At 44.1% G+C, this 15,048-nt stretch overlaps 1 protein-coding gene across 4 annotated transcripts in view; it reads right to left on the bottom strand.

Moving 5' to 3' along the window:
* The window catches only part of CCDC88A (coiled-coil domain containing 88A), a 303,481-nt gene that overhangs the window by 167,108 nt on the left and 121,325 nt on the right, over positions 1-15,048 (bottom strand). The window lies entirely within an intron of this gene.

Raw genomic sequence — 15,048 nt, 5'->3', positions numbered from 1 at the left:
CGATAACGTTACTGATGTCACGGCAGGTTGATTCACACGCTACTCTCGGTGTGTTCCCGCGGCCGTGGTGAGCAGTCACGTGACTGATGTATCTGCTCATCACAGCCTCTGGATGTAACAGAGTTGGGGCTCATGATGGGACGTCCATATTATGGCTTTACGGAGGACCCCTTTGGATTATTTTATTTTTTATGGTAATGAAAGGGTAAAAGGGGGTAATTGTTGGGGAGTTCTTTTTACAATTAAAGGATTTTTCTTTGTGCGCACCAGAGCAATCAGGAAGAGCCGAGGCTAAACCCAATTTTTGGAGCAGCTGAGGGTTGGTGTTATTAGTCTGGGAAGAGGCCAATATCCATGGCCCCTTCCCAGCCTATTAATATCAGCCCACAGCTGTCTGCTTAGCCTTTGCTGGTTATTTAAAATAGTGGGGACCCCACATCATTTTTTAGGGGTTCCCCCTTTTTAATATCCAGTAAAGGCTATGCAGACAGCTGTGGGCTGATATTAATAGGCTGGGAAGCTCCATGAAATTGCCCCATTCCCTGTCTACTTTCCATCAGCTGGTAATTAAAAATAAGGGGCCCCACATCATTTTGCTCACTTATTTAATTATTAACTAAATACAAGTACAGAAAACTACACATGCAAAGCACTGATTATATGCATCTTACTAATCTATTTATCTTTTCTATCTATTCTATTCTGATGGTCCGTGCTTTGAATTTACAGTACTTGACTGATGAAATGGCGAGTTTCCTTTGAGATGTGTGCTTAAAAATTGGACGGCACACGAATGGGCCATGTGCCGTGCGATTTTTTTCACTCATCCATTGACTTGCATTGGCGAGTCTCGTCCAAAATACGTGGCCCACTCGCAGCATCTTGCTATTTTTTCTCAGTCTGATCCAAGCCGAGTAGAAAATCACATATGAGCAGGGAATCATTGAATAACATTAATCAGATTCCAATTTGATTTTATCGAGCCGTAAAACCAGACAAAATTTAAAATTAGGCAAAATTATTTACCTTTAAGCTCTGATAGATTAAAGAAAAGTGAAGGGGAATTTGGGATAGAGAATCCATTGCACTGTCTCCTCACTATCCTCTCCCCTTGTGCAGATCATGCAGTAGTAGTGTGATCCAGCAAGTACCAGCTAATGCATACAGTCATAGATGAATAACCATATTCCTGTTGATAAAGGATGTGATGCTACAAAAAAAAATAAAAAACAGGGCCAGCTCTGTTCTTCGGGACTGACTAACGGAAGCTTGATCATCTGTACTTGTGTGAAGCTCATCCAGAAAGAGGACAAAGCAGAGGAAACAGTTCAGCTGGAAAATTGCTGATGTGGATCAATTATTGGAAAGTCTCCTGCTCAGAAGGGGGCAGAGGAGTCAATAAGGTTCAAATAAGACATCTGATCATTGTGCAGTAATCACAGTGTAATTTATAGATGTATGGAAGGAGAATGATGCTGAACACAAACCAGAGGGACAAGCATGTCTTCTTACGATAACGACTGTCTTTTCCAATCAGTGAACCCACAAAACTATTGGGTAGTGAAGCTGATTTTCTTATTGTGCTGTAAGAAAAAAACACTTACGGATTTGCAGAAAAAATAATTTCCTTCATTGTAAAGTGTATAGGTCATCGTGACCTAGTGGGGGATGGAAGTTATGGAGCACAAGTCTCGGGAGACCCCACTGCAACCCATGTCACTCTTACCAGACATTTGTCTATTGTGTGGTTTCCTGGAACACCATGCAGGAATAAATCAGTAGGAAAAGCAGCGTGTCTACTCACACACAGCACTACAAAGATAGGAGGGGTATAGGAAATCTACATTTTAGTCCGGAGTAAGAAAGCTCATAGGAACTGCCCCCTGAAAAATCCTTTTCTAACAAGTAGTCACTGGAAGGCCTGATGAAACCTAAAAGTGGTCGTAGACTAAAAAGCTTTTTTTATTATCCCTGAATCAGTGCCACTCTTGTCCATGGGTTGTGCCTGGTATTGCAACGCAGTCTCTCATGTAAATGTGGGGATAAATTAAAAATTTTTTAATTAACTTCTCTTCTATAATTTCAAGCTCTCCATTCAGAAACTATTGCTTTGATGCTCCAGAACAAAACAATGGAATATGCAAATTGGCTCTATTGCAAAAAAGAAAGAAACTAAATGGTAAGAACTGCCTAGGAGTGGTAGCTCCTTATAAGTCAATGTCTGACCCTTTAACAAGCCTTCAAAGATAAATGCCAAGACATATCCTATCTTGTAAGTAGCTATCTCTTCTAGCAGAATTTGTAACACCACTCATTCACGGAACAAAAAACTGATCCGCATACTCTTTTCTCGTGGATCACTGCCTAGAAAGCTCCATACTTTTTTTTTCTTTTTTAAAGAGAACCAGTACAAGTCTTGTCAAGGGCATCGTACTTGACCATACAAACTTTTCACTACACTGATTAGGAACAAATACCCCAAAATTGGTTTTCTGTTGACAAGTTTTTTGGTCCACTTAACTTTGCCAGGCAGGTCCAATTTAAGTGATTTCTTGATTGAGAACAAGTGTGGCAGTAACAAGACCTGTGTGTGTGGCTATGGAATTTAAATCAAAGTTATGTTTTAATCACTTTTTCACACAGGGCCCTGTAGGTTTGGAATTTTTTTTCTCTTAATAAATACCTTCATTTAAAAACTGAATTTTGTGCTTACTTGTGTTATCTTTGTCTAATATTTAAAATTTTTTGGGTGATCTGTAACATTTAAGTGTGACATGCAAAAGAATAGGAAATCAGGAAGGGGGCCAACATTTTCTCACAACAATTGTGTTACACAATACCGCAGAAAACCAGTTAAACAATGTCTTAGATAAACAAAATCTTTAATTAAAATCATAAGATTACAAGGTAGACCCTAGAATAGGGACAAAGATGGAAGCATAAAAAAGTGTGCAAAGTTAGGACAAAAAGCATAAAACAATGATATCAATAAATAGAGCTAATACTAAAGTGATACTGTATAATATAATGCCTAATACTGATCATACACAAGCTTCTAATACATACTTAATGGCTTTAGTGCCAGCTGCATATCCCGGCCCCAACACGCATTTCACAAATCTTCGTCAACATACCGCTACGCTATTAAAATAAGGAACACTTAATTCTCATAATTATGGCTTCATTATTATATTGTTATGAACCTGGGGTTCTTGGACTAATCAGATTTACGGACTTTGATGCAAGTGGAATTTCTGCAACTCCCTATTGGATCACTACTGCCTAGTGCGAAGATACAATGTAGCAGTAGAAATTACGTAGTATGCAAATTTATTGCGAAGATAAATTAGTGCCTGCTCTATGCTAACAGTGTTGTCACATCAAGCTGCTGCTCCTGATGTCATTCTACTACAGGAAGCATTTTACCACATCTTTCACCCAGGTTCAAACCTACAGAAATCTACTATTTTAGGCTGTGTGCACGCGTTGCATTTTTGCGGTGATTTTTTCACTGCTGATTTGTCACAAATTCTGAAGGGTTTCCTGATACCAGCAAAGTGAATGAGAATCCTGAGGTCTCATGCACACGTTGCTTATTTGTGACTTGCAGATTTATATCTGCAGCATGTAAATTTTTTCAGAGTTTTTACTGCAGATTTCGGCAGTACTAATGAATGGGAAAAATCCACACCGAAAAAAGCAAGTAAAAAAAAAAGCCGTGCATTTTTGCCATTACATTTTTCCGGTCAAGAGGTGCAGAAATGATGCAGAAATTTCTGTACCAAATACTTAACGTGTGCTTATCCCCTAATAATCCAGTGGAAACTTTTCAGTAGCCTTTCTTTTACCCAGCTGACCCCCAAAAACTGTTGGTACATGGCCATGCCAAATCCAGCAGAAGTACTTTAAGGCAAATTTCTATTTGTAAAAGACTATACTTTTTTGGACCTCTCAAGCTAAAAATAGTAACACAAGTCAAAAACAGCATGTCCAAGTCTCGAGGAAAATCACATATTTCTATATACTATGGCCTCAATTTATCAGGGGGATAGTCACTTTCCTATATTATCTTGGTCGTCATGGCTGTGTTTTTGTGCCAGATTCCTCAAAACGGTACATGTGATTCAAGAATATGGTGCAATGCAAATGTAATGTTTTTGTTTTTTTGTCTCTGACCTGTTTTGCAGATTTTTAGCTAAAAAAAATTATAGATTTAGTAAAATGTTACAAAATTTGCACTAAGACAAATGACACACATAGAATCACTCAGGGAGGGACTGCAATACATATACAGCACATTTAAAAAGTTTTTTTAAAAGTTGCAATTGAAGAATCAACCAAAAATATCGGAGAACCCCAAACTTCGCCCATTGTAACAAACAAAGAAAAAAAACAGGCGAATACAGGAAAAATAGACTTTAGACATAGCGGTGCAGATGAAAAAAAAAAAAAGGAATTAAGTGGAAATTAAAAATAAGTGAAAACCATAAAATATAGTAAAAAAAAAAAGTCACAATTGTAATAATGATTCGGGCCCGATCTTTTAAGAAATGCATGAAAAATATTGATTAGATACAATCACTGAATAATAGGTTATGGGGCTGCTGCTCATCCGGAGTGTACAGGATTGCAGTAAATATTACCGTGCGGTTTAGAAGCAGCAGTAATCATAAACCGTGTCCGGTAGTTTAAAGTTCCAGCCATCAGCGGTAATTGACATGATTCATGCAGCTTACCACATTTACCAGCAAAGTAAGCAGAGATGTGCGCCCATTACTGATTGCAGAGTTTGTCATCACTCGCTTCCTGTGTAAAGTTCTATCATTTTCTATTGTTATATATTTTGCTGATCAGATGGAATTTTTTAAAAATCTCCCGCCTCGACTACTGCAACATCCTCCTCTGTGTTCTAACACTCTCGCACCCCTCCAGTCCGTTCTTAACTCTGCTGCCCGACTAAGGCTACTTTTACACTTGGTTGTGCACTGCACGTCGCTATGCGACGTTGCGGCGCACCGACGCAAGCAGTGAAAGCGCCGCACAACGGGGGCAGCGGATGCTGTTTTTCCACGCATCCGCTGCCCTAATGTGAGGTGCAGGGAGGCAGGGGCGGAGATCCGACCGCGCATGCGCAGTCGGAAATGGCGGACACAGCGCAGCAAAAAACATTACATGTAACGTTTTTTGCTGCCGGCGGTCCGCCACAACACGACGCAACCGTCGCACGACGGTTACGACGTGTGTCAATGCATCGCTAATGTTAGTCTTAGGCTGCTTTCACACATCAGGTTTTTTGTTTCAGGCGAATTCCGGCTCTTCCGACAAAAAACGGAATAGAAAACCGGAGAAGCCGGATCCGGCATTTCCCCCATTGAATATTATTGGTGCCGGATGGCGCCTGATAGCCCAGCGTTCCTTCCGGTTTGATGCCGGATCCGGCGTCAAGTCGATTCCGGCGTCTGGAAAAAACGTGTACTGTAACGTTTTTTGTCTCCGGCGAAAAAGCCGGAAAGGCCGGATCCGGTCTTTCCGGCTTTTTACAACAATGCATGTCTATGGATGCCGGAAAGCGCCGGATCCGGAAAAAAAATCGGATCCGGCGGCCGTATCCGGCTTTTTACACTGAGCATGCTCAAAAAACTTTGATCAGCCCCCTGGACTATATATAAAGCAGGGCCATGAGGCCTTCAGCCATTTCCAGCCCAAAAGCAGAAGAGCCAACACCCTGCCAAGACGGAAGGAGCCAGAGAGCCTGCCACAGCGCTGAGAGCCTGCCACAGAGCTAGAGCCTGCCACAGAGCTGAGAGCCTGCCACAGAGCCGAGAGACTTCCACAGAGCTGAGAGCCTGCCACAGAGCCGGGAGCCGAGAGCCTGCCACAGAGCTGAGAGCCTGCCACAGAGCCGGGAGCCTTCCACAGAGCCGGGAGCCGAGAGACTTCCACAGAGCTGAGAGCCTGCCACAGAGCCGGGAGCCGAGAGCCTGCCACAGAGCCTGCCACAGAGCCGAGAGCCTGCCACAGAGCCGAGAGCCTGCCACAGAGCTGAGAGCCTGCCACAGAGCCGAGAGCCTGCCACAGAGCCGAGAGCCTGCCACAGAGCTGAGAGCCTGCCACAGAGCTGAGAGCCTGCCACAGAGCCGGGAGCCGAGAGCCTGCCACAGAGCCGAGAGACTTCCACAGAGCTGAGAGCCATGTCTCCGGGGAGGCCTCCTCCTCCTCGCCGTCCACGCACAGAGGTTAGTATGAACAAAAGGTGTGTGTGTGTGTGTGTGTGTGTGTGTGTGTGTGTGTGTGTGTGTGTATCATCTATTCTTTTATGTTTCATCGTAGGAAGCTGATGAGGCTGAGTCCCCCGGAGAAGAGGTGGTCCCCGAAGATGAGGGAAGGGGTGGAGAAACCCACGGAGAGGGCTCACAATTGGTATGTATCTGTGATGTATTGCGGAAACACACCCTACACTACACACAAAACATAACACTAGATGCTTACAACAAAATACATAGAAACTGATACTTTCAAACCACACACAACACATACAAAACATATATATCACATGGCACACAACACATAGAATGGCTACCAACAACCCCATAATTTTTTATTTTTGTATTCTAGAGTTCTGAATCTGGTGCCCAAGCAATAGGTCCTTCCAGTGGCTCCCGGGGTCGTCGGCGACATTCACGTGGCGGCCGTCGTCATGTAGGTTTTTTGTTATTTTTTGGGTGCAGGTTAGCTTAACCCAGCAGGAAGTGCGGCGGCGTCTAAAAATCACTAAAATTGACAAATCTCCGGGCCCGGATGGGATACACCCTCGAGTACTGCAGGAATTAAGTACAGTCATTGATAGACCATTATTTTTAATCTTTAAAGACTCCATAATAACAGGGTCTGTGCCGCAGGACTGGCGTATAGCAAATGTGGTGCCAATATTCAAAAAGGGAACAAAAACTGAACTCGGAAATTATAGGCCAGTAAGCTTAACCTCTACTGTGGGTAAAATCCTGGAGGGCATTCTAAGGGACGCTATACTGGAGCATCTGAAGAGGAATAACCTCATGACCCAGTATCAGCACGGGTTTACTAGGGACCGTTCATGTCAGACTAATTTGATCAGTTTCTATGAAGAGGTAAGTTCCGGATTGGACCAAGGGAACCCAGTGGATGTAGTGTATATGGACTTTTCAAAAGCTTTTGATACGGTGCCACACAAAAGGTTGATACATAAAATGAGAATAATGGGGATAGGGGAAAATATGTGCAAGTGGGTTGAGAGCTGGCTCAGGGATAGGAAACAAAGGGTGGTTATTAATGGAGCACACTCGGACTGGGTAGCGGTTAGCAGTGGGGTACCACAGGGGTCAGTATTGGGCCTTCTACTTTTTAACATATTTATTAATGACCTTGTAGGGGGCATTCAGAGTAGAATTTCAATATTTGCAGATGACACTAAACTCTGCAGGGTAATCAATACAGAGGAGGACAATTTTATATTACAGGATGATTTATGTAAACTTGAAGCTTGGGCTGATAAATGGCAAATGAGCTTTAATGGGGATAAATGTAAGGTCATGCACTTGGGTAGAAGTAATAAGATGTATAATTATGTGCTTAATTCTAAAACTCTGGGCAAAACCGTCAATGAAAAAGACCTGGGTGTATGGGTGGATGACAAACTTAAATTCAGTGGCCAGTGTCAGGCAGCGGCTGCAAAGGCAAACAAAATAATGGGATGCATTAAAAGAGGCATAGATGCTCATGAGGAGAACATAATTTTACCTCTATACAAGTCACTAGTTCGACCACACTTAGAATACTGTGCACAGTTCTGGTCTCCGGTGTTTAAGAAAGACATAGCTGAACTGGAGCGGGTGCAGAGAAGAGCGACCAAGGTTATTAGAGGACTGGGGGGTCTGCAATACCAAGATAGGTTATTACACTTGGGGCTATTTAGTTTGGAAAAGCGAAGACTAAGGCGTGATCTTATTTTAATGTATAAATATATGAGGGGACAGTACAAAGACCTTTCTGATGATCTTTTTAATCATAGACCTGAAACAGGGACAAGGGGGCATCCTCTGCGGTTGGAGGAAAAAAGGTTTAAGCATAATAACAGACGCGGATTCTTTACTGTAAGAGCAGTGAGACTATGGAACTCTCTGCCGTATGATGTTGTAATGAGTGATTCATTACTTAAATTTAAGAGGGGACTGGATACCTTTCTGGAAAAGTATAATGTTACAGGGTATATACACTAGATTCCTTGATAGGGCGTTGATCCAGGGAACTAGTCTGATTGCCGTATGTGGAGTCGGGAAGGAATTTTTTTCCCCAATGTGGAGCTTACTCTTTGCCACATGGTTTTTTTTTGCCTTCCTCTGGATCAACATGTTAGGGCATGTTAGGTTAGGCTATGGATTGAACTAGATGGACATATAGTCTTCCTTCAACCTTAATAACTATGTAATGTTTCAAATTTGGTGTTAATTTTTTCCCCCTTTTCAAACAGGTTTCACAGCGTGCTCCAGATTCGGACGGTGAGGAGGTCGGCCTTGATATTGACCTCCTCATCGATCTTGTCAGAGACAGGGAGCCGTTGTGGAATATGGGTGACCGCCGCCATGCTGATCTCTCAGTGACCCGTCGACTCTGGGAGCAAATCTGCTGTGAACTGATTCCGAGGTGGGAGGACCTAGATGTTCAGGCCCAGATTCAAGAACGTAAGTATCCTCAGTTCAGTTTTGGTGATGCATTCTAAAATGCTGTTTCTAACCAAGTTGTCTTTCTCCTATTTTAACAGGTGAGCGGATTGTGAAAAGGTGGCGGTCGATCAGGGATCGCTTTAAGAAGGTGTTCAATAAAGAGATGCAGGCCCGGAGTGGATCTGGAGGACGCAGGAGCACGTACAAATACGCAAGGGCCCTGTCGTTCCTCAGGTCAACGATGGTCACCCGAAGGTAAATATTACCCACCACATGCACTAATGTTTTACATGTCTAACCTCTTTTGCTCTTTCAGCCAGGGCCATGCAATGACAGTATATTAATTGTTTGTTTCTCTCTTTTTCCACAGAACCGTTGGGAGCACTCTGGAGCCTGCAGCACAATTGAACACTTCTGGGGCGATCCCTCAAGAGGCCGCCACCGAGGGACACTTTGACAGTGAGGAACCCTCTGCACCTTCCCACTCTGCACCTTCCCACTCTGCCGATCCCTCTTTCCCATCCATGAGCACTGGAGCATCCTGGCCGGTTCCATTGAATGTAGCTGCTGGTGAGAACATAGCGTTTCCTGTACCCCACCCTTCTGCTGCAGCCACCTCTAGTACACCTGTAGCATCGGGGCGGTTTCGCCAGAGGGGTCAGATACATAGTTATGCTCCCGAGTTCTTGCACCTGAACGCATCGTTCCAGAACTGTCTGAAAGTTTTGTCCGAGCAAATGGCTGCAGGATTCAATTTCATAAATAAAAGTATGCTCGAGATGCATACACTTCTGGTAACGATGCGTTCAGAGGCAAAACAGTCCCCGAACAACACTTTTTTTCAGTCGGTGCTTGAGCAAATGGAGACGCTATCTACTTCTCAGCAGATGCAAGTAATGGAATCCTGCCAGTCTACTCTAGCGCTAATTGCCTCTAGAGCAGATAGTTCTTCCAACCATCCTCCAACTTGCCCCCCTTCCTCCACTGTCCACCACTACAGCCAGTACCATCTTCCCGACCCGTATCGCCAAACAGACATTGCCCCATCACGCCCAACTCGCCATCATCCACATCGTGCCCCGTCCCACCAGCCACACCACCAGCCCCGTGCCCCTTCCCACCATCCACACTATCAGCATCCCTCCCGTGCCACTTCACACCCATATGATGATCCAGACCCATACAACTTCCCATCTACTTCATCCTCACCTCCTCTCCCTGCCCACTTCCAACAGATTGTATCACCCTCTTCCCAAACATCTTCTACACACATCACTCATTCTGCCACCCAGTCCTCCCAAAACATTTCGTACACCCCTCCACCCTACCAAATTTCTAACCCCAATCCCACTTTCTTGTCCACCCGCTCAATAGCTTTCTCCACTCCTTCACCCCTAACCGGTGAACATTCTCCACCACCATCACATTCCTCTCTCCACACTCCCACTGTCGAAGTGTCCCTATCAGACAGTGCCTCCGATAGTATCTCCACCCCGACGTATGAAAACATTTAGTACCCCATTTTTTTGTGTGTTACATTGTTAATAAAAGTTTTTGGTTGAAAAATCTCTTGTATTTATTCATTAGGAACAAATAACACTTTTGTAAAAAAAAAGGTTTATTGGTAACAGTAGAACTTTGGGTATGCACATCTTGATTTAAAAATAAACTCAAACAGGTACCCAACATGGTTAAAAGGTAAACCCAAACAGGTACGCAACATGAGGGTAAAAACCAAACTGGTATACAACATGGGTAAGGTAAAAAAAACAGGTACGCAACATGGGTAAAGTTTAAAGTTATTACTAGGTATACACAAAGTGTTTAAACTATATCATCCTGCCAGTGTATTCTTCCTTGGGGTGAAATAAAATATTCTGCAAAGTGATCCCGTATTCTGGACACTGTGGCAGAACTTCTGTATGTATGGATGCTGTAATCCATCAAGGTGGTTTCGGCAGAATGGTCCTCAATGGAAAGCTGTTCCTTGGATATAACATAATTGTGGAGGACAACACACGCTTTCACCACCTCATCCACAGTGTTTGTGTTTAAGTTTATGGATGTCAAGAGAACTCTCCATTTGGCGGTTAGGATCCCAAACGCACACTCCACCATTCTCCTTGCACGTGTGAGTCTGTAGTTTTTTTGGTATTGGTTAAACCACGGCTGGAGTAGGGTTTCAAAAGATGCTCTGAAAGCTGAAAAGCTTCATCCCAAACACATACAAATGGCATTGGTGGATCGGAAGTTTGAGGCAGCGGTCTTGGGGGGGGGGGGGGGAATTGAAAGGTTTTTCCATATAAATGCCGCCCCATAGAAGACAGTTTGAAAACTTGCGAATCATTAGAACGACCATACGCCCCAATGTCCACCGCTACAAATTTGTAATCCGCATCGGCGATGGCCATCAGCACGATGGAAAAGTACTTCTTGTAGTTGAAATACTGAGATCCAGAACCAGCCGGTTTCACGATACGGATGTGTTTCCCGTCCACCGCACCCAAGCAATTGGGAAACTGGCACACTTCCAGGAATCTGTCAGCTACTTCCAACCATGTCTGCATTGTGGGATGTGGAATGTATTCTTCATGCAAACAGTCCCACAGTGCACGGCAAGTGTGCCTCACTATTCCTGATATTGTGGAAATGCCCAGTCTGAATTGAAAATGTAGGGAAGACAGGGATTCACCGATTGCTAGGAATCTGTGAAGAAAAGGAAGGAAGAAATTACTACAAATTCAAAATATCAAATAAAGAGTCCACAACAAAAGTTGATGCAAAAAGAATGCTTACCGAAGAGTCACCATCAGACGCTCAGCTGGGGTAATGGAGAATCGGCAATAGGTATCACTCCTTATCAGATGTTGAACCCGCTCCACCAATATATCAAAGCTCTCCGCTTTCATCCGAACATAGCAGAAAAACTTTTCAGGGTCACCTCGAAGCTCCATATATAACGTTGAAAAGACTCCCCGGGTCATTCTCTGTGCCGTGATGGGGTGGATCCACAAACGGCGTCGTCGCAGACGCATGACACGCTGTCTCTCTTCCTCTTTCTCAATCACAATAGCTTTTAATCGATTCGCCTCTGTGATGAAATCCATGTTGTTCTGCAGAATCTTTGCAATAATGCCCTCCATCTTGCTCTGTAGCTTGCTCCTCTCCAACCCGTCACAGATGTTAAGAACACTGTATATATAGTTTTCAGCCGGCCAATCACCTTTTTAGCCTTTCAGGGGGCGTTTTTTAAAGCCGGATCCGTAAAAAACCGGAAAGAAAAACGGACGAAACGGATGCGACCGGACGAGCCGGATCAGGTTTTTTGCCGGATCCGGACAACGGATCCGGCTAAAAAACCGGATCCGGCTCGTCCGGTTGCATCCGGTTTCTTTAAAAAAAACGGATCCGGTGATGCGGCGCGACGCCGCATCCGGCATCCGGCAAAAAACCTGATGTGTGAAAGCAGCCTTAGGGGTAAAAAACGCATCCTGCAGACAACTTTGCAGGATGCGTTTTTTCTCCTAAACGACGCATTGCGATGTATTGAGAACGATGCTAGTGTGAAAGTAGCCTAATTAATCTCTCTCCTCGCTACACTCCTGCTTCCCCTCTTTGCAAATCCCTTCACTGGCAATTTCCCAGCGTATCCAGTTTAAATTACTAACACTGACCTACAAAGCCATCCATAACCTTTCTCCTCCGTATATTTCAAACTAATCTCTCAATATTTTCCCTCACGTAATCTCCGGTCCTCCCAAGACCTCCTCCTCTCCTCCACGCTTATTCGCTTCTCACCTAATTGCCTCCAAGACTTCTCCCGAATATCACCCCTCCTCTGGAATTCAGTGCCCCAACACGTCCGCTTATCCAACACATTTGGATCCTTCAAAAGAAACCTGAAAACCCATCTCTTCAAAGAAGCTTACAGCCTGTAATGACCACACGGCCACCTCAACACCATTGGAGCTACTGCAACCCTCGACCTACTATCTCCTTCCCCATAATCCTGTAGAATGTAAGCCGGCAAGGGCAGGGTCCTCCCTCTGTACCAGTCTGTCATTGTTAGTTTTGTTTACTGTTAGTGATAATTGTATTTTGATGTAACCTCTTCTCATGTACAGCACCATGGAATTAATGGTGCTATATAAATAAATAATAATTATAATAAAATAATATAGAAAATTACATTGGGCTGATTTTGTTGCATTTGTACAACATTTAATCACAGAGGATCTATCATTGATGTAGGACAGATAAACAATGGTCAGGGTCCTGTCCCTGGGAGCAGTGTCATATAATGCTTGGCTAATGTACCCTGAAGGTCAGGAACAAGAGCAGCTCTGTTCGTTCCTTGGGTGGTGATTTTAAAATGTGCTCACAACCCTCGGTCCATTAAGTTGTTATTTTTACATTATATAATAATGTGTAAGTGTAAATGGCAGAAAATGCCCAATTTGTAATCCATAAAGTGCGCTCTACAAACTCATTGGTGACCATCTACTTTGTCTACCCTGCAGGACTAACAGAGGCCCCTAGATGGGGTGGTACAAGAGTGGTGGGGCAACAGTAAGGTGTTACTTGGTTTACTATTTTATAGCATTATATGCTTTTGGAATTAATAAATAAGCAAAAGGTTGGACATCCCCTTTAAGAAATGTACAATAAATGCTTAGTAAATAAAATTCATAGGAACACCCTTCAACAATACATTCTAATTAGTGATGAAAGCGTGCTCAGATAAGGTGCTATCAGAGCATGCTTGGGTGCTAACTGAGTGACTTCAGTGTGCTCAAATAATAAGTTTGAGTCCCCACGGATTCATGTCTCGTGGCTCTTTGACAGCTGCAACACATATACTGATTACCTGTTTATTAAGCAATCCCTGCATGTGCTGTGGCTGTTGAACAGCTGTGAGACATGTGTGGCACCCCAGGGTCCTGGTCGTCACAGTAGCATTGCTTTCCGCATGGGGAGAGTGATGTTACGCTTGAAGGCAAGAAGGGATAACTGTAACCAGGTAACAAGCATGCAACACATTCACACTCCAGGTCACCAGGGGTGTTGTGAATTCTGTGGCTGAATTCACTCCTGTGGTCACAAGTGGTACTGCAGCTTCTGGGCTTCCTCCCTCAGGTGTTCTGGTGAGCTCGTTGGCTGCTTTGTTATTTAACTCCACCTGATTCTGTCTTCCTTGCTCCTTGTCAATGTTCCAGTGTTGGATCTGAGCTTTGGATCTTTCCTGTGGCCTGCTGCTCTGCTTAGATAAGTGCTTCTTTGCTTTTGTTGCCATTTTTTTCTGTCCAGCTTGTCTATTCGTTTTGCTGGAAGCTCTGAGACGCAAAGGGTGTACCGCCGTGCCGTTAGTTCGGCACGGTGGGTCTTTTTGCCCCCTTTGCGTGGTTTTTTGCTTTAGGGTTTTTTGTAGACTGCAAAGTTCTTTTTGCTATCCTCGCTCTATCTAGAATATCGGGCCTCACTTTGCTGAATCTATTTCATCCCTACGTTTTGTCTTTTCCTCTTGCTAACAGTCATTATATGTGGGGGGCTGCCTTTTCCTTTGGGGTATTTCTCTGAGGCAAGCCAGGCTTGTATTTCTATCTTCAGGCTAGTCAGTTTCTCAGGCTGTGCCGAGTTGCATAGGTAGTGTTAGGCGCTATCCACAGCTGCCTTTAGTTGTGTTTAGGATAGGTTCAGGTATTGCGGTCTACAGAGATTCCACATCTCAGAGCTCGTTCTATTGTTTTTGGGTTATTGTCAGATCACTGTATGTGCTCTGATTGCTGGCACACTGTGTTACTGGATTGCCATCATAACACAGGGGGAGCTTTTGATCCTTTTTACTAGGTGACTCCCCATATATCTGGCAGTCTGTAGGGAAAGTTAGTCAGTTCTTGCCAGGAAACAGACTGGATCAGCCTGAGGCAGAAGAGGGTTTACGGAGCTGTGTAGCCGCAGTGCAGCAGTTCCTGGTAAGTAAGAGACATTCAGAAAGCCAAATACATTGCAGTGAATGTGCAGGAGAGCAAAGCACAGGAGAGGATATCAGGGGAAGACCAGCCAGGCTGCCTCCTTCTGAGGCGCAGAAACCGGTAGCCGGAACACTGAGGATCGTAAGGCCCTCCACGACTTACATCAGAGACCGGCAGGACAGCTGAACTCCACGTTACCTGTCTGCCTTAGTACCCAGGAGGCACGGTGACACCATTAGAGACTGGGGTGTGCTACAGTCCCTATAAACCGCCTCAAGTCACCAGTCATACGGGTCATGTCCTATCCTATATGGGGGAGAGAGAGAACAATAGATCACCTGTGAGGACCTTATTTGAAGCCATAGGCAGTAAGGGAC

Source organism: Ranitomeya imitator, chromosome 5 (assembly GCF_032444005.1).
Source record: "Ranitomeya imitator isolate aRanImi1 chromosome 5, aRanImi1.pri, whole genome shotgun sequence".
NCBI classification, from domain to species: Eukaryota; Metazoa; Chordata; class Amphibia; order Anura; family Dendrobatidae; genus Ranitomeya; species Ranitomeya imitator.
Note: the sequence above shows the minus strand (reverse complement) of the source record. Positions and strands in the feature narration are given on the sequence as shown.